Source organism: Dipodomys spectabilis, unplaced genomic scaffold (assembly GCF_019054845.1).
Source record: "Dipodomys spectabilis isolate Male_0828 unplaced genomic scaffold, ASM1905484v1 ptg000601l, whole genome shotgun sequence".
NCBI classification, from domain to species: domain Eukaryota; kingdom Metazoa; phylum Chordata; class Mammalia; order Rodentia; family Heteromyidae; genus Dipodomys; species Dipodomys spectabilis.
The window spans coordinates 252,838-268,755 of NW_024871278.1; the positions used below are offsets into that span (position 1 = coordinate 252,838).

A 15,918-nucleotide genomic window follows, 5' to 3' on the forward strand; every position below is an offset into this window, starting at 1 on the left:
TTAACGTTAACGGACTGAACTCTCCAATTAAGCAACATAGACTGTCTAGTTGGATTAAAAAACAAGACCCTTCTATCTGCTGCCTGCAGGAGTCACATCTTGCCCGTAAAAACAAACACATTTTCAATGTTAAAGGCTGGAACAAAATCTACCAAGCCAACAGCCCCCATAAACAGTCGGGAGTTGCAATCCTAATATCAGATACAATAGACTTCAAATTAAAATTGGTGACAAGAGATAAAGAAGGTCGCTACATACTAATTAAAGGATCTGTCCTTCAGGAGGATATTACAATTCTAAATATCTATTCGCCAAACAATGGAGCACCCAAATTTATCAAAGAAACATTACTTTCCCTCAAATCCCATATAGATCCAAAGACGTTAATTGTTGGGGATTATAACACACCACTCTCGCCACTAGATAGATCAACTCGGCAAAAACTCAACAGAGAAACCGCAGATCTAAACAGCTGCATAGATCAACTAGACTTAACAGACATCTACCGAACATTTCACCCAGCAGCATCAGAATACACGTTTTTCTCAGCAGCACATGGAACGTTTTCTAAAATAGACGTCATTTTAGGCCACAAAGCAAACTTGTTTAAATTCAGAAACACTGAAGTTATACCTTGCATTCTCTCTGACCACAAGGGAATAAAATTAGAACTCAACACCAAAAGCCACCAAAGAAAGTCCGGTATCACATGGAGGCTGAACAACACACTGCTGAATCAAGAGTGGGTCATGGAAGAGATTAGAAAGGAAATTCAAATGTTCATGCTATTCAACAAAAATGAACACACAAATTACCAGCCCCTCTGGGACACAGCAAAGGCAGTACTCAGAGGCAAGTTTATAGCTCTGAGCTCCTACATCAACAAATTGGAGAGATCTGAAACTAGCAATTTAATGACACATCTAAACCTCCTTGAAAAAGAGCAGCAAGATAAACTCCAATCCAGTAGACGGAAAGAAATAATCAAAATTAAATCAGAATTAAATGAATTAGAATCCAAAAAAACTATAGAAAGAATCAACAAAAAAAAGAGTTGGTTCTTCGAAAAACTTAACAAAATTGACAGACCCTTAGCAAATCTGATCAGAAAAAGAAGAGAACACACCCAAATTAATAAACTCAGAGATGAGAATGGAAACATCACCACGGAAACAACCAAGATTCAGAACATTATAAGGGAATACTTCTCAAAACTTTATGCTAATAAGTTTGAGAACTTGACAGAAATGGACCTTTTCCTAGCAAATATTGACATGCCAAAACTAAACCAAGATGAGTTAAGCCAGCTTAACCTGACCATATCAAGCATCGAAATAGAAACAGCAATAAGAGACCTCCCAGCTAAAAAAAGTCCAGGACCAGATGGTTTTACAGCGGAATTTTACAAGGCCTTCAAAGCAAAGCTCACACCAATACTCCTCCAACTCTTCAATGAAATTGAAAGAGAAAGCTCACTACTGAACACATTCTATGAAGCCATCATAACCCTCATCCCAAAACCAGGCAGGGACTCATCAAAGAAAGAGAACTATAGACCCATTTCTTTGATGAACATTGATGCAAAACTTCTCAACAAAATTTTGGCCAATCGACTTCAACAATTCATCCAAAATATCATACACCATGATCAAACAGGATTCATTTCAGGGATGCAAAGCTGGTTCAATATACACAAATCAATTAATATTATTCATCACATCAACAGGAGCAAGAATAAGAACCACAAGGTTATCTCAATAGATGCAGAAAAAGCATTCGACAAGATCCAACACCCCTTTATGATGAAGGTTTTGGAAAAATTAGGAAGCCATGGAACATTCCTCAATACAATAAAGGCTGTATATGACAAACCTACAGCCAGCATTATACTCAATGGTGAAAAACTAAAGCCATTTCCTCTTAACTCAGGAACAAGACAAGGATGCCCACTCTCTCCACTTCTCTTCAATCTAGTATTAGAATGCCTAGCTACAGCAATAAGACAAGATGCAGACATAAAGGGGATCCAAATAGGAAAAGAAGAAATAAAACTCTCCCTCTTTGCAGATGACATGATCTTGTATTTAAAGAATCCCATAGACTAAACTCCCAAATTACTCGAGCTGATTCAAAACTTTGGCAAAGTAGCAGGTTATAAAATTAACCCCTGCTTTCACTATATTTGATGTCAGTATAACATGTGGAGGAGACGGGGACAAACAAGTCGTTTAAGGATTCAGGTGGACCTGTTGCAACAATGAGAAGTTCAAAATGTCATGTCAAAACCAGCTTTACAATGTCGGTGGGGGGGGGGGGGGGGAGGGGGGGTATGATTGGATGGGAGGGAGGGGGGAGGCTGGGAAGGGAGGTGAAGGGTAAACAAAGGAGGAGGATGCAATGCTTGGTAAGAAATGTATGCATTATCCTGCCCATGTAATTGTAACCCCTCTGTACAGTATGTTCTCAAATAAAATAAAAAAAAAAATAAAAAAAATAAAAAAAAATAAAATTAACCCCCAAAAATCAATGGCTTTTCTGTATGCCAACAATGAGAAAAGTGTGGCTGAAATTAGGAAAGCAACTCCATTTGTAATAGCCCCACAAAAAAAAATACCTAGGAATTAACTTAACTAAAGAAGTGAAGGACCTCTATGATGAAAACTTTAAAATCTTAAAAAAGGAAATCAACACAGAACTTAAAAAATGGCAAAACCTCCCATGCTCCTGGATTGGAAAGATTAACATTATGAAAATGGCAATACTTCCCAAGGCTATCTACAAATTCAACGCAATACCTATCCAAATTCCAACCTCATTCTTCAAGGAAATAGAAGAGGCAATCCAAAAATTCATATGGAACAATAAAAGACCCTGAATAGCAAAAACGCTCCTCAATGGAAAGAACACTGCTGGAGGAATATCAATACCAAACTTCAAACTCTACTATAAAGCCATAGTAATCAAAACAGCTTGGTCTTGGCATAAGAACAGACCTCAGGACCAATGGAATAGAATTGAAAACCCAGAAATGAACCTACAGACCTATAGCCATCTAATCTTCGATAAGGGAGCTAAAACAATAGAATGGAAGAAAGACAACCTCTTCAGTAAATGGTGCTGGCAAAATTGGTTAACTACATGTAGAAAACTAAAGCTAGATCCTTATATATCACCCTGCACCAGAATCAACTCCAAATGGATCAAAGACCTTGAAGTCAAAGCAGACACTCTGAAAACATTACAGGATGGAATAGGAGAAACCCTAGGTCTCCTTGGCTCAGGCCGAAATTTTCTGAATAGAGACCCGGAAATACAACAAATCAAAGAAAGGCTGGACAAATGGGATTGCATAAAGTTGCAGAGCTTCTGCACGGCAAAAGACATAGCTAGCAAGATCAATAGAAAGCCCACGGATTGGGAGAAGATCTTTACTAGCCATACAACAGACAAGGGTCTCATATCTAAAATATACTTGGAACTCAAAAAATTAAACCCCCCAACAACAAATCCACAAAGAAACAACTGCCCAATAAATAAGTGGGCAAAAGACTTAAAGAGAAACTTCTCTGAAGAAGAAAGAAGGATGGCCAATAGACACATGAAGAAATGTTCAACATCCCTAGGCATAAAAGAAATGCAAATCAAAACAACATTGAGATATCACCTCACTCCAGTTAGAACAGCAAAAATCAAGAACTCTAACAACAACAGATGCTGGAGGGGATGTGGACAGAAAGGAACCTTACTTCATTGTTGGTGGGAATGTAAACTTGTTCAACCACTTTGGAAAGCAGTATGGAGGTTCCTCAAAAGACTTCACATAGAACTCCCCTATGACCCAGCAATCCCACTTTGGGGCATTTACCCAAATGTTTACAAACAAGACAACACAAAAGCTACCCGCACAACTATGTTTATTGCAGCATTATTTACCATAGCTAAGATATGGAACCAACCCAGATGCCCCTCAGTAGATGAATGGATCAAGAAAATGTGGTATATATACATAATGGAATTCTATGCCTCCATCAGAAAGAATGACATTGCCCCATTTGTTAGGAAATGGAAAGGCTTGGAAAAAATTATATTAAGTGAAGTAAGCCAGGCCCAAAGAAACATAGGTCCCATGGTTTCCCTTATTTGCAATATATAGTATATGTATGAGTCAAGCGGAAAAGGTCAGATAATGTGATGTCAGGAAAATGAACCCTTAGATGTGTATTTTATTGTTTTTTTCTTTCATGCATATGTTTCTAACGCATTTATAAGATTATCTCTTTGTTGCTTTGTATATCCCTCCCCCACAGTATAACCCCTGCTTTCACTATATTTGATGTCAGTATAACTTGTGGAGGAGATGGGGAAAAACCAGTTGTTTAAGGATACAGGTGGACCTGTTGCAACAATGAGAAGTACAAGTTGTCATGTCCAAAACTAGCTTTATAACGTCGGTGGGAGGGGGGTGGGGGGGGTAGGAGAAGGATTGGGATTGGGGGGGAGGGGGGAGGCTGGGAAGGGATGTGAAGGGTAAACAAAGGAGGAGGCTGCAATGCTTGGTAAGAAATGTATGCATTGTCCTGCCCACGTAATTGTAACTCCTCTGTACAGTATGTTCACAAATAAAATTAAATTAAATTAAAAAAAATGACAGAGGTAAAAAAAAAAAAAAGAAATGGAAAGACTTGGAAAAAATTATATTAAATGAAGTAAGCCAGACCCAAAGAAACATCGATCCCAATGGTTTTCTTTATCTGCAATAACTAGTATATGTCTAGGACAAGCAGAAGAGGTCAAAAGCTATGTACATATGATCATATAAGATGATGTTAAGCAAAATGAACCCCAAGATAGGGACACTAGAGACTTTATCTTTCTTGCTGTTGTTTGTAATGTACTTATAATATACTATGTGATTTTTTTTTTGTTTCTTTGTATGTTCTTCCTCCATGGTATAACGCCTGTTTTCACTGTATTTGATTCTGGTGCTCTGCATCTTGTATATACAGTTTTCTAATTTGGGGAGGGGAAGGGAAATAATAAAATGCTGAAATAAGGATAAAAAAAAAGAAATGCAAATTAAGACAACATTGAGATTCCACCTCACCCCCGTTAGAATGGTTATAATCAAGAGATCTAATAACAACAGATGCTGGAAGGGATGTGGACAGAAGGGAACCTTACTGCATTGTTGGTGGGAGTGTAAACTTGTTCAGCCACTCTGGAAAGCAGTATGGAGGTTCTTCAAAAGACTCCACATAGAGCTCCCCTAGGACCCAGCAATCCCTCTTTTGGGCATTTACCCAAATGATCACAAACAAGGGCATACTAAATCTTCCAGCCCAACTATGTTTATTGTAGCATCATTTACCATTGCTAAAATATGGAGCCAACCCAGATGCCCCTCAGTAAATGAGAGGATCAGGAAAATGTGATATATACATACACACACACACACACACACACACACACACACAATGGAATTCTATGCTCCCATCAGAAAGAATAACATAGCCCCATTTGTTAGGAAATGGAAAGATTGAAAAAAATCATATTAAGTGAAGAAAGCCAGTCTCAAAGAAATTTAACTCCCATAGTTTCCTTATTTGCAATAATTAGTATACATATAGAATAATCTTATCAGATGAATTGAAAAGCTCAAAAGCTATGTACATATGCCCATATAAGATGATGCTAAGTGAAATGAACCCCAAGACATGGACACACGAGGTCTGTCTTTGTTGTGATTGTTTTAAATATACTATGCATTTTTTTTTGTTTCCTTTGTATGTTCTTCCCACTATGGCATATCCCCCATTGTCACTGTCCTTGATTTTGTTACCCTGCAACTTTATATACATTTGTCTAATCTGGGGAGGGTAAGGGGAATAACAAAATGCGGAAACAAGGACACAGGAACAAGGAAATGCAACAAGGAAACCCACAGGACAGTATATTGGAAACAAACTACGACCTCAGGCAGGGTGGGGGGAGGGAAGGGATAGTGGACCAACAATAAGAGAAGGGGTAACAATGATTGACAAGTAATGCATTCATTGCGTTACTTATGTAACTGTAATCTCTCTGTTCAGCATCTTTATAATAAAATAAACATTTAAAAACTAAAGAAACAAAAAATTTGGTTAAAAAAAAAAGAAGTAATGAAAATGAAATGTCAATAAACTACTTCCCATATCGGAAAAATCTAGGACTCAATGAATGAACCATGAAATTAAGGCCTGCAAAGAACTTACAATACACAGATCTAAGTCTTCAATGGAATAGAAAGGTAAATGGAATTATTAAACATTCAATGAAGCTAGAATTAGACTCATTCCCAAATCAGAGAGGAACTCACCAAAGAAAGAGAACTATAATTCTACCTCATCCCAGTTAGAATGGCCATTATCAAGAAAACTAACAATAGCATAAGCTGGCGTGGATGTAGCCAAATGGGAACTCTATTACGTTGATGGTGGGAAATTAAACTTGTTAAACCACTCTGGAATGCAGAATGGAGTTTCTTCAAAAGACTAAATATAGATCTCACATATGACCCAGTAATTCTCTTCATGGGCAGTAATCCAATAAATAACAAACAAGCTCACATTAAAGCTACCAGCATAACCATGTTCAGGGCCCAGGCCCAAAGTTAAGGACTGGAAAAAATTACCACTGCTATTATTTGTTTTTGCAAAGATGAATCTTTTGACATAAGGTACCAATTCATTGTATTACAGTAGCTAGGATAGGACTTAAATGTAGTGGGTGATAAAATGGCCTCTTTGTTGAATATCAGGAATAGATGTAGGCAGTCAAAGAAAAGGGAGATTTTTTTTGTTGTTATTGCTTGTCGAGGAGCTTGAAGTCTGGGCTTGGGCACTGTCCCTGAGCTCTTCAACACAAGGTGAGTGCTCTACTTTTTGAGCCACAGTGCCACTTCTGGTTTTCTTGTAGTAAAATGGAGAGAAGAGTCTCAGAGACTTTCCTGCCAATGCTGGCTTTGAACCACAATCCTCAGATCTCAGCTTCCTCAGTAGCTATGATTACAGCTGGGATCCACTGGCACCAGGCTAAAAATGGGGGATTTTTAGAAAATAAAATCCACCTGTTCACCTTTGTTTAAACCTCAGATATCACTATTAGAACACTTCACTCTCAACTTATTTCATCAGACATTTGTAAATTTTCTCTTTACCTTCATGTGAGAATACTGAAGTCAATATCAATTCAGCTATGAGACTGGATCAATTGTATGGTAATGGCTATCACATAAATCAAGAACTGTTACATCAAAACAAATGAAACCCTCATTTGGAAAGATATTTTTCTCTTTTTATTACAAATATGTACTTGATTATTCCTAATTTGATATTGGACCTCCTAACAGAGTGATGACATTTTCTTTCTCTTCAGCAATTGGCCTTTACTCACAAAAGGTCAAATATTTAAGAATTCAAAGATTTCCATTGATAATTCATTAAACTGACCTCTAAGAAAATGTGCATTTCTGGAATTTGGTCTGTTGTCTTGTTCTCACATACACACGCTTTTTATGATTTACTTGTTCTACAAGGAATTCAATTTTTAATCAATGAGTGTCCAATTTTAGTCTCTCTGATTAGTCTTTCAGACTCTCTCTCGAGTCTTATTTCAGTCTGCCTCATAAAATTATTTAGTTATCTGCTACATGACTCTGAGCTTCTGTTTTTTGCTTGACTTCATGTACGCTGTGATGGAAGCACTGCCTGGCTGTGCTTACTGGAATTTTGTTGTTGTTGTTGTTCTGTTTTGTTCTGTGTGTTTGTTGTTTGTTTTTTTGGTTTTAGTTTTAGTTTTTGTTTTTAAGAGATCTAGGATTACTATTCAATGTAATAGCTTCTCTGGGCCCCAGGGATTCCCTGGCTTAGAGTCAAGGGGTTTTTCTCCTAATGGTACAAAGAATAGCTGACTAAATTGCTGGTTTAATTGTCACAAAATGAGGCAATCTGGCTTCCTTGCAAAGACATAAATGATCCTGTGTAACCACTTACAGAAATGATCTATCAAGGTGGCTTTTCAAGGTTGACTGTGAAAGGTGTTCATTTCCAAGTCACCACCATAGAACAGATCATATCCCTTGGAGCATACTTTTGGAAGGAAGGTTCCCCTTTCTTCCTTCTCTTTTGATAGATCAAACCCTAATATTCTGCGTCGTGGTCAGCCTGGAGCACCTTTTCCCAAGAATATTCTGTCGTGTAAAAGAGGACTAACTATCAAAATAAAGGGGAAAATACTTGTCTACTACAGACTGATTCACCTGGCTTATATCTGTTGTTAATTTCATTATTTCAAACACATGGATAATTTATATTGGGATTAGACAAGTGGCAAAATACTAATGGAATAAACATTCAGTTTACTTTTATATATCCAATATTATACATTTAACCCCTTATGAAAAATTAAATCAAATTGTAGAAACAATGTATACTCTGGCACACATACACCATCATCTACTCAGAAATTCAGTCTCTCTATAAATATTTATTTGGTTGAAATTAATAAAAAAAATAATGAATATGACTTTTATCTATCATCTGAAATACTCCTCGTTTATATAATTGTATATAATTTTATCGATGTCACCTAGACAGGAATTTAACATGCAAGTAGAAATCAAATTTCTATAACTTAAGTGATATGAGAGGAGTCATACCCTCATGTACTATGTGGTGTGAATTTTACCATAGTGCTGAACCCTCCCACCTAATACAAAGAGTCATGTGCAATAATTTATTATTTGATGTTAAGATGAGCGCTAAGTGTAGGATACACTTTGAAATATTACATTAATTCACAGAAATGAAACAATAATGATATATTATTTGTTTAGATTTTAATGCTTCTCAATTTTTCAATTCATGAAATATATTATTAAAATTAGTTTCACTTTCTTCTTTTCTATAGCTACTAAAATTATATATTAAATATTCAATATTAAGAAATCAGTAATAAGTAACCTATTATTAAAATGATATACTATTAAAATATGATTTGAATTATAGTTCTAACAAATTGTGATGTAAAAAACATTTAATATAATTATGGGCAATATTTTTTAAACTTACCAGTTTGTTATTTGTTTCCTAATTGTGTCATTTGATATTCTTGATCCAAGTCATTCTTTCACCTTAATTGTTTAGTTTTCTATTTTATCTTTCTTGGTCTACTGATTGTGCATTTTGTTTTCCATTTTTAGTGACTGACATCTGAAAATCTGTATGCTAGTTTATTGCTTCCTATATTAAAGTAAAATTACTGCTCTCATAGCTGTTCTACTCTTCTTTGTATAGTATAGTATTTCTCCCACTCCCATCTCCTGTATTGCTGCTCTCATTTATTTTATTTCATTTTAAATTTTATTGTCAAGGTAAAGTACAGAGGGGTTATAGTTATGTAAGTAAGGTAATGAATTCATTTCTTTTCTCACTTGTTATCTTTTCCCCCATTTTTTCCCTCTTCCCTCCCAACACCACCCCCACCACCCCCAAGATTATGTCCAACATATTGTCTTGTGAATATCACTGTTGCATAGGTTCCCCTTTTGTCTCACCATTTTGTTTTTTTCCCTTTCCTTTCCCTGGTTCAGATCAACATATTTACAATATCCAGGTATCAAATCAAATACAGTGACTACATGGGATAAACTATAGGTGGGGAAAACACAAAAGGATAAAAAGAAATCACATAACACATTAAGAACCACAACAACAAAAACATATCTTGGAGTTCACTTCACTTGGAATCACCTTATACAGTCATATGTACATAGCTATCGAACTATTCTGATCATCTACTAAGATTATCCTTGATGTACAAAATAATGCTCTCCCTATTACCCAGTAATCCCACTTCTGGGCATTTACCCAAGTGACCACAAACAATGCCTCACTAAAGCTACCAACACAATTATGTTTATCACAGTATTATTTACCATAGCTAAGATATGGAATCAACCCAGTTGCCCCTCAGTAGATGAATGGATCAAAAAATGTGACACACACACGTACACACACACACACACACACACACACACATTCACACATACACATATACACACATGGAATACTATGCTTCCATGGGAAAGAATGATATCACCTCATTTGAAAGAAAATGGAAAATCTTGGAAAAAATATAAGTGAAGTAAGCCAGACTTAATGAACCAAAGGTCCCCTGGTTTCCCTTATTTGTAATAGTTTACATCAAGGATAATCGCATGCATTTTAATTTGACATTTTGTTCTGTGCTGAGCATACAACATTATTGCTATATTGTTTGTTAGTATTTCTGCAGGCAGGCATATTTAAAGAATTACGTTCATCTTATCCATTACTGAAGGAAGAACAACTAAAAGAGCAACCCCTACTAGGAAGAGCAACTCCGACTTACGTAGCTTCATTCCTATGTAAGGCCAGTGTTGTCTCCTTTATCCTCATGTTGTACATTACAACTCTATACTTGGTCATCCCGTCTATCTACTACCTTCTACATTGTAAACTGAATGCCTCAGCAATTCTCATTTGCTTTACTTTTTAAAAAATTTCTCTCTTAATGTTTGAGGTTGGGGTGTGTGTGTGTGTGTGAGTGTGCGTGTGTGTGTGTGTGTATGTGTGTGTGTGTGTGGTTTTACAAAGATCAGAAGACAACGTTTTTCTTCATTTAGAATACATCTTTCAAGTCATTGTAAGTTGTGGCTAATGGGAGAAGTATTTTGCTATTTAAAAGATGAAACAGAAAAATATATTTGTTCATGTACCACAGTTGTTTTATTAGTCTGTAGTTGAAAACTTAACTTCGATTTATATCTTGGCTGTTGATGTGAATAATGTGAATAACAATGAAATACAGATATACTTAAGAGTTACTCATACAGAAATAATCATGTGATTGGTGGGTCAGATAATATTTCAACTTTGCATTTCTTTAGAAAACTGCATACTACTTTCTACAATGAGAATACTAACCTGTATTTTGAACAAGAGTGAAGAAAATTTTATTTCTCTACACTCTCACCAACATTATTACCTTTAGAGTTTTTATAAAGGCAGGTTTTTACGATGTGCAGTACCCCAGACTGGCCTTAAACTCAAATCCTCTTACCCCAACCTCCTAACTGCTTGCACTTACTAGCCTTTACCATCACACCTGGCTCCTTTGATGTTTTGATTAGTTTTAATAGTTATGAAGTAGTATCATAGTAATTTTGAATTGCATTTCTCTATATTGACTTCTGTTCACAAAGCATTAAGCCAACATGGAAGTGGTATTAAACCCAACTTTGTAAACCCACTGGTGATTTTCAGGGATTTTTGGAAAACAGGTCTATTCAGAACTTTTGTTAATCTCATCTTTAATCTCTCTATACAAAATCAATACTTAATTCAATATAGTAGAAAGGAAAAAAAAGGAAAAAAATCAAATTCCTAACATTTTTCAATTTTTAATAACATGATATTGCTTAAATCGTTTTCTGTTTACACTTGAGACTATATAACTCAATTTAGTTGTACCTTTTACAAGGCTATACGTATTTTATTTATTTTATGTTGATTGCTCTTTCCAAAGCCTGCGAGTCTAATTTCCCTTAGCTTCTTTCAGTCTCATGTAGTTCAGATTTCAAACTGAAGAATAAATGGAAGGAAGCAAATAAAAAAATACATTTCCTCTCATCTGATGATGCCTCTACAAGAGTGAGGAAAGAGTTCATCCTTCTTAGGACCTATGAAAATATATCAAAAAGAGAATTTATTCTGCTAGATTTTCCCTATCTTTACAATGTAACTTAAATGATGTAAAAAACAATATACTGCTGAGATATGTTTATGTTTTATCAGGTTTGTACTTTTTTATATGGACTTAACCTCAATCTACAACATTACTTCATGATTCTGTCCCTGATATTTTTAAACTACCAAGACATAAGATAATCAACTTGATGTGCAGCATGACAAGTTATCCATCTGGCTTCCTTCGAAGCAGAGCATGGTAAATAGATAACATTACATCTGGTTATTCACTACATGTAATGGTTTCTGTAATACTTATTGCGTTCTATTTAGTATTTTAAAAAACTGCTGGCTAAACTCAAAGCTCATTCATAGAATTTTATGTTAAGTATTTCACAAGTTTTATTTCTTAATTCTTAAGATAAAATTTGCTTTAATGCTAATGTTATTACCATTTTAATGTTGGGAAAAATTGTAATTAAAGGCACGAATTGTATGGCCCAAAGACACACAGTGAGGAAGGAAATGAGTTAAAGTTTCCAACAGTCTTTCAGCAATACAAAATGATAATTAAAATCTCTCCATTCTCTTACACTCTCAGTTCAATATTCATGTTATCCAAGAAATAATATCATAGCAATGCCCATGGTTATTTTTTTCTGTTACATTTTGTCTTCAACCCAGATTGTTTTGGTGACATTGGCTTATCATGCACAGAACTGAGCGCATAAATTGAGGTCCAAGGAGGGGCAAATTTCTTCTGTCCCATAGTTCGTTTCCTTTTTAAAAAGTAATAAAACTTTCAAATATCATCACTTACAGTTTTTAAGAATCCAGAAGCGAAATGAATTCACATACAATCAGTCCAAAATGCTTTAAAATTAGTAGATAATAAAACAGGCTCCCGTGAAGTAAATATTTTTCTACTTTTAAAATTATTTTTAAAGCCTTGTGCTGGATGGCCACACCTGTAATCCTGTCTACTTGGGATATCTACTCAGGAGCGCCAGATCTGTGGGTAACAGTTGGAAGACAATCAGAGCAAAAAAAAAATTCATAAGATTATTTTTCAAAACTTTTAATGAACTACCAAAGAGCCAGGAATGGTGATGTAGCTTATATAGAACCTCATCAATCTAGAGAGGAAATGCCTAGCAAGACCTTGAAGTCCTGAGTTCAAACTCTGAGCATGCCAACACAAATGACGAGTACTCACATGTGCGCGGGTGTGCACAGACACACACACACACACACACACACACACACACACACACACACACTTTTGCAAAATACTTTCATGTCAGTGTTTTGCATTAATTTCTTTGTTAACGATATTATATAGGGAAAATGGGGAAAATAAGCTTTTCCTTCTCAGATCATTTTCATACATTTTTATTGGAAAAATACTGTATACAGGGGTCACATTTACATGAGAAAGGTAATGAGTACATTTCCTAAAAAGCATTGTTACCTCCTCCTTTATTTCCTCCCACCATCCTTTCTCTCTAACCTCCACAAGTAGCCTCTCCTCCCCGTCTCCCCCACCCTGCCTAAATATAAACTTCATTTTTCATCATAGTGTCTTGTGCATCTCATTATTACAATTGGTCAACCTGTATCCCTATTTAAACATTGTGTTTTTACCTTTCCCCTACCCAAATTAGAGAAGCATATATATAAGATATTGGTGCACCAACTTCAAATGCAGTGAAAACAGGTGTTATAAAGTGGGGGAGGAACATATAAAGAAACAAAAAAATCACATCATACATTGTAAGTCCATTAAAAACAATAGCATGAAAGAAAAAAACCACTTGTGTCAATATCTTGGAGTACATTTCCCTTAACATCATCTTATCTAGTCATATGCACATAGCTTTTGACCTTTTTTATTTATCCCAGACATATATTAGTAACTGAAAATAAGGGAAATCAGGGGTCCTATGTTTCTTTGGACTTGTCTTACTTCATTTAATAAGTTTTTTTCCAAGTCTTTCCATTTCCTAACAAATTGAGTGATGTCATTCTTTCAGATGGAGGCATAGAATGAATCTATCTGTCTGTCTGTCTATCTATCTATCTATCTATCTATCTATCTATCTATCTATCTATCTATCTATCTATCTATCACATTATCTTGCTGCATTCATCAATTGAGGGGAATCGGAATTGGTTCCATACCTTAGCTATCGTAAATAATGTTGCAGTAAACATAGTTGTGCTGTTAGTTTTATTGTGGTCTTGTTTGTGATCATTTGGGTGAATGCCCAAAAGTGGGATTGCTGGGTCATGGAGGGCTTTATGTAGAGCCTTTTGAGGAACCTCCATACTGCTTTCCAAAGTTGTTGAACAAGTTTACACTCCCACCAAGGATTCGGTAGGGTTCCCTTCTGTCATCATACCCTCCAGCACCTGTTGTAAAAATATGGAACACTTCAAGAATTTGCATGTCATCCTTGCACAGAGGCCATTCTAATCTTCTCTGTATTGTTCCAATGTTAGTGTATTTCCTGCTGAATTGAGCACAGAACATTTTTTATATATGAAGTGTAATTCATTTTCTTTCTTTTTATTGTGAAAATACTGTACAGAGGAGTTACAATAACATGGGCAAAATAACGAATACCTTTCTTATCAAGCATTGTTGCCTCCTTTTTGTTTCCCCTTCCTCTCCCTTCCCAAACTCCCACTAGCTCTGACACCTGATCCTCTCCCCCATCAACGTTGTAAAGTTCGTTTTACGACATAACGACTTGTATATCTCATTGTTGCAATGGATCCAACTGCATCCCAATTTAAATGATATTTTTTCCCTTCCCCTACAAAAATTATACCAACATAAAATACAGTGAAAGCAGGCGTTAAACCTTGGGGGAGGGACATACAAAGCAACATAGAAATCATCTCATAAATATATTAGAAACAATTGGATTAAAGAAAAATCATTTGAATACTTATCTTTGGGTATATTTCCCTAACATCAGCTTATCTGACCTATCCTGCTTGACTCAGACATATACTAGTTATTGCAAATAAGGGAAACCATAGGACCTCTGTTTCTTTGGGCCTGGCTTACTTAACATATTTTTTTCCAAGTCTTGTCATTTCCTAACAAATGGGACAATGTCATTCGTTCTGATGGAAGCAAAGCATTCCATTGTGTATATATACCACATTTTCTTGATCCATTCATACACTGAGGGGCATCTGGGTTGGTTCTATATCTTAGCTATGGTAAATAATGCTATGAAAACATAGTTTTTTGAGTTCTAGGCATATTTTAGATATGAGACCCTTGTCCGTTGTATGGCTAATGAAGATCTCCGAATCCGTGGGTTTTCTATTGATCTTGCTAGCTATGTCCTTTGCCATGCAGAAGCTCTGCAATTTCATGCAATCCAATAAGTCCAACTTTTTTTGATTTGTTGTGTTTCTGAGTCTCTATTAAGAAAATTTTGGGATGTGCAAGGAGACTTAGAGGTTCTCCTATTGCATTCTGTAATGTTTTCAGACTGTCTGTTTTAACTCTGAGGTGTTTGTTCCATTTGGAGTTGATTCTTGTGCAGGGTGATATATAAGGATCTAGCTTTAGTTTTCTACAAGTAGTTAACCAAATGTGCCAGCACCATTTACTGAAGAGGCTGTCTTTCTTCTGTTCTATTTTTTAGATTCCTTATCAAATATTAGATGGCTACAGGTCTGTAGGTACATTTCTGGGTTTTCAATTCTATTCCATTGGTTCCGAGGTTTGTTCTTGTGCCAGTTCCAAGCTGTTTTGTTTACTATGTCTTTGTAGTAGATTTTGGAATTTCATATTGATATTACTCCAGCACTGTTCTTTCTGTTAAATATCGTTTTTTTCTACTCCATGATTTTTATTGTTCCGTTTGAATTTTTGGATTGCCTGTTCTATTTCCTTGAAGAATGAAGTTTGAATATTAATAGGTATCACATTGAATTTATAGATAGCCTTGGGAAGTATTGCCATTTTCAAGATGTTGATCTTTCCAATCACAGAGCATGCGTGTTTTTTGCCACTTTCTAAGTTCTGTTTTGATTTCCTTTTTCTGGTTTTTTAAGTTTTCATCATAGAGGTCCTGCAATTCTTTGGTAAAGTTAATTCTTAGATATTTCATTTTTTGTGAGACTATTA

General features: G+C 35.6%; 1 non-coding gene and 1 pseudogene across 1 annotated transcript; both read right to left on the reverse strand.

Moving 5' to 3' along the window:
• The window catches only part of LOC122100780, a 105,739-nt pseudogene that overhangs the window by 29,863 nt on the left and 59,958 nt on the right, over positions 1-15,918 (reverse strand).
• Positions 14,185-14,295, reverse strand: LOC122100795. The gene has a single exon (XR_006146253.1). It is a non-coding gene; the product is annotated as a U6 spliceosomal RNA (small nuclear RNA).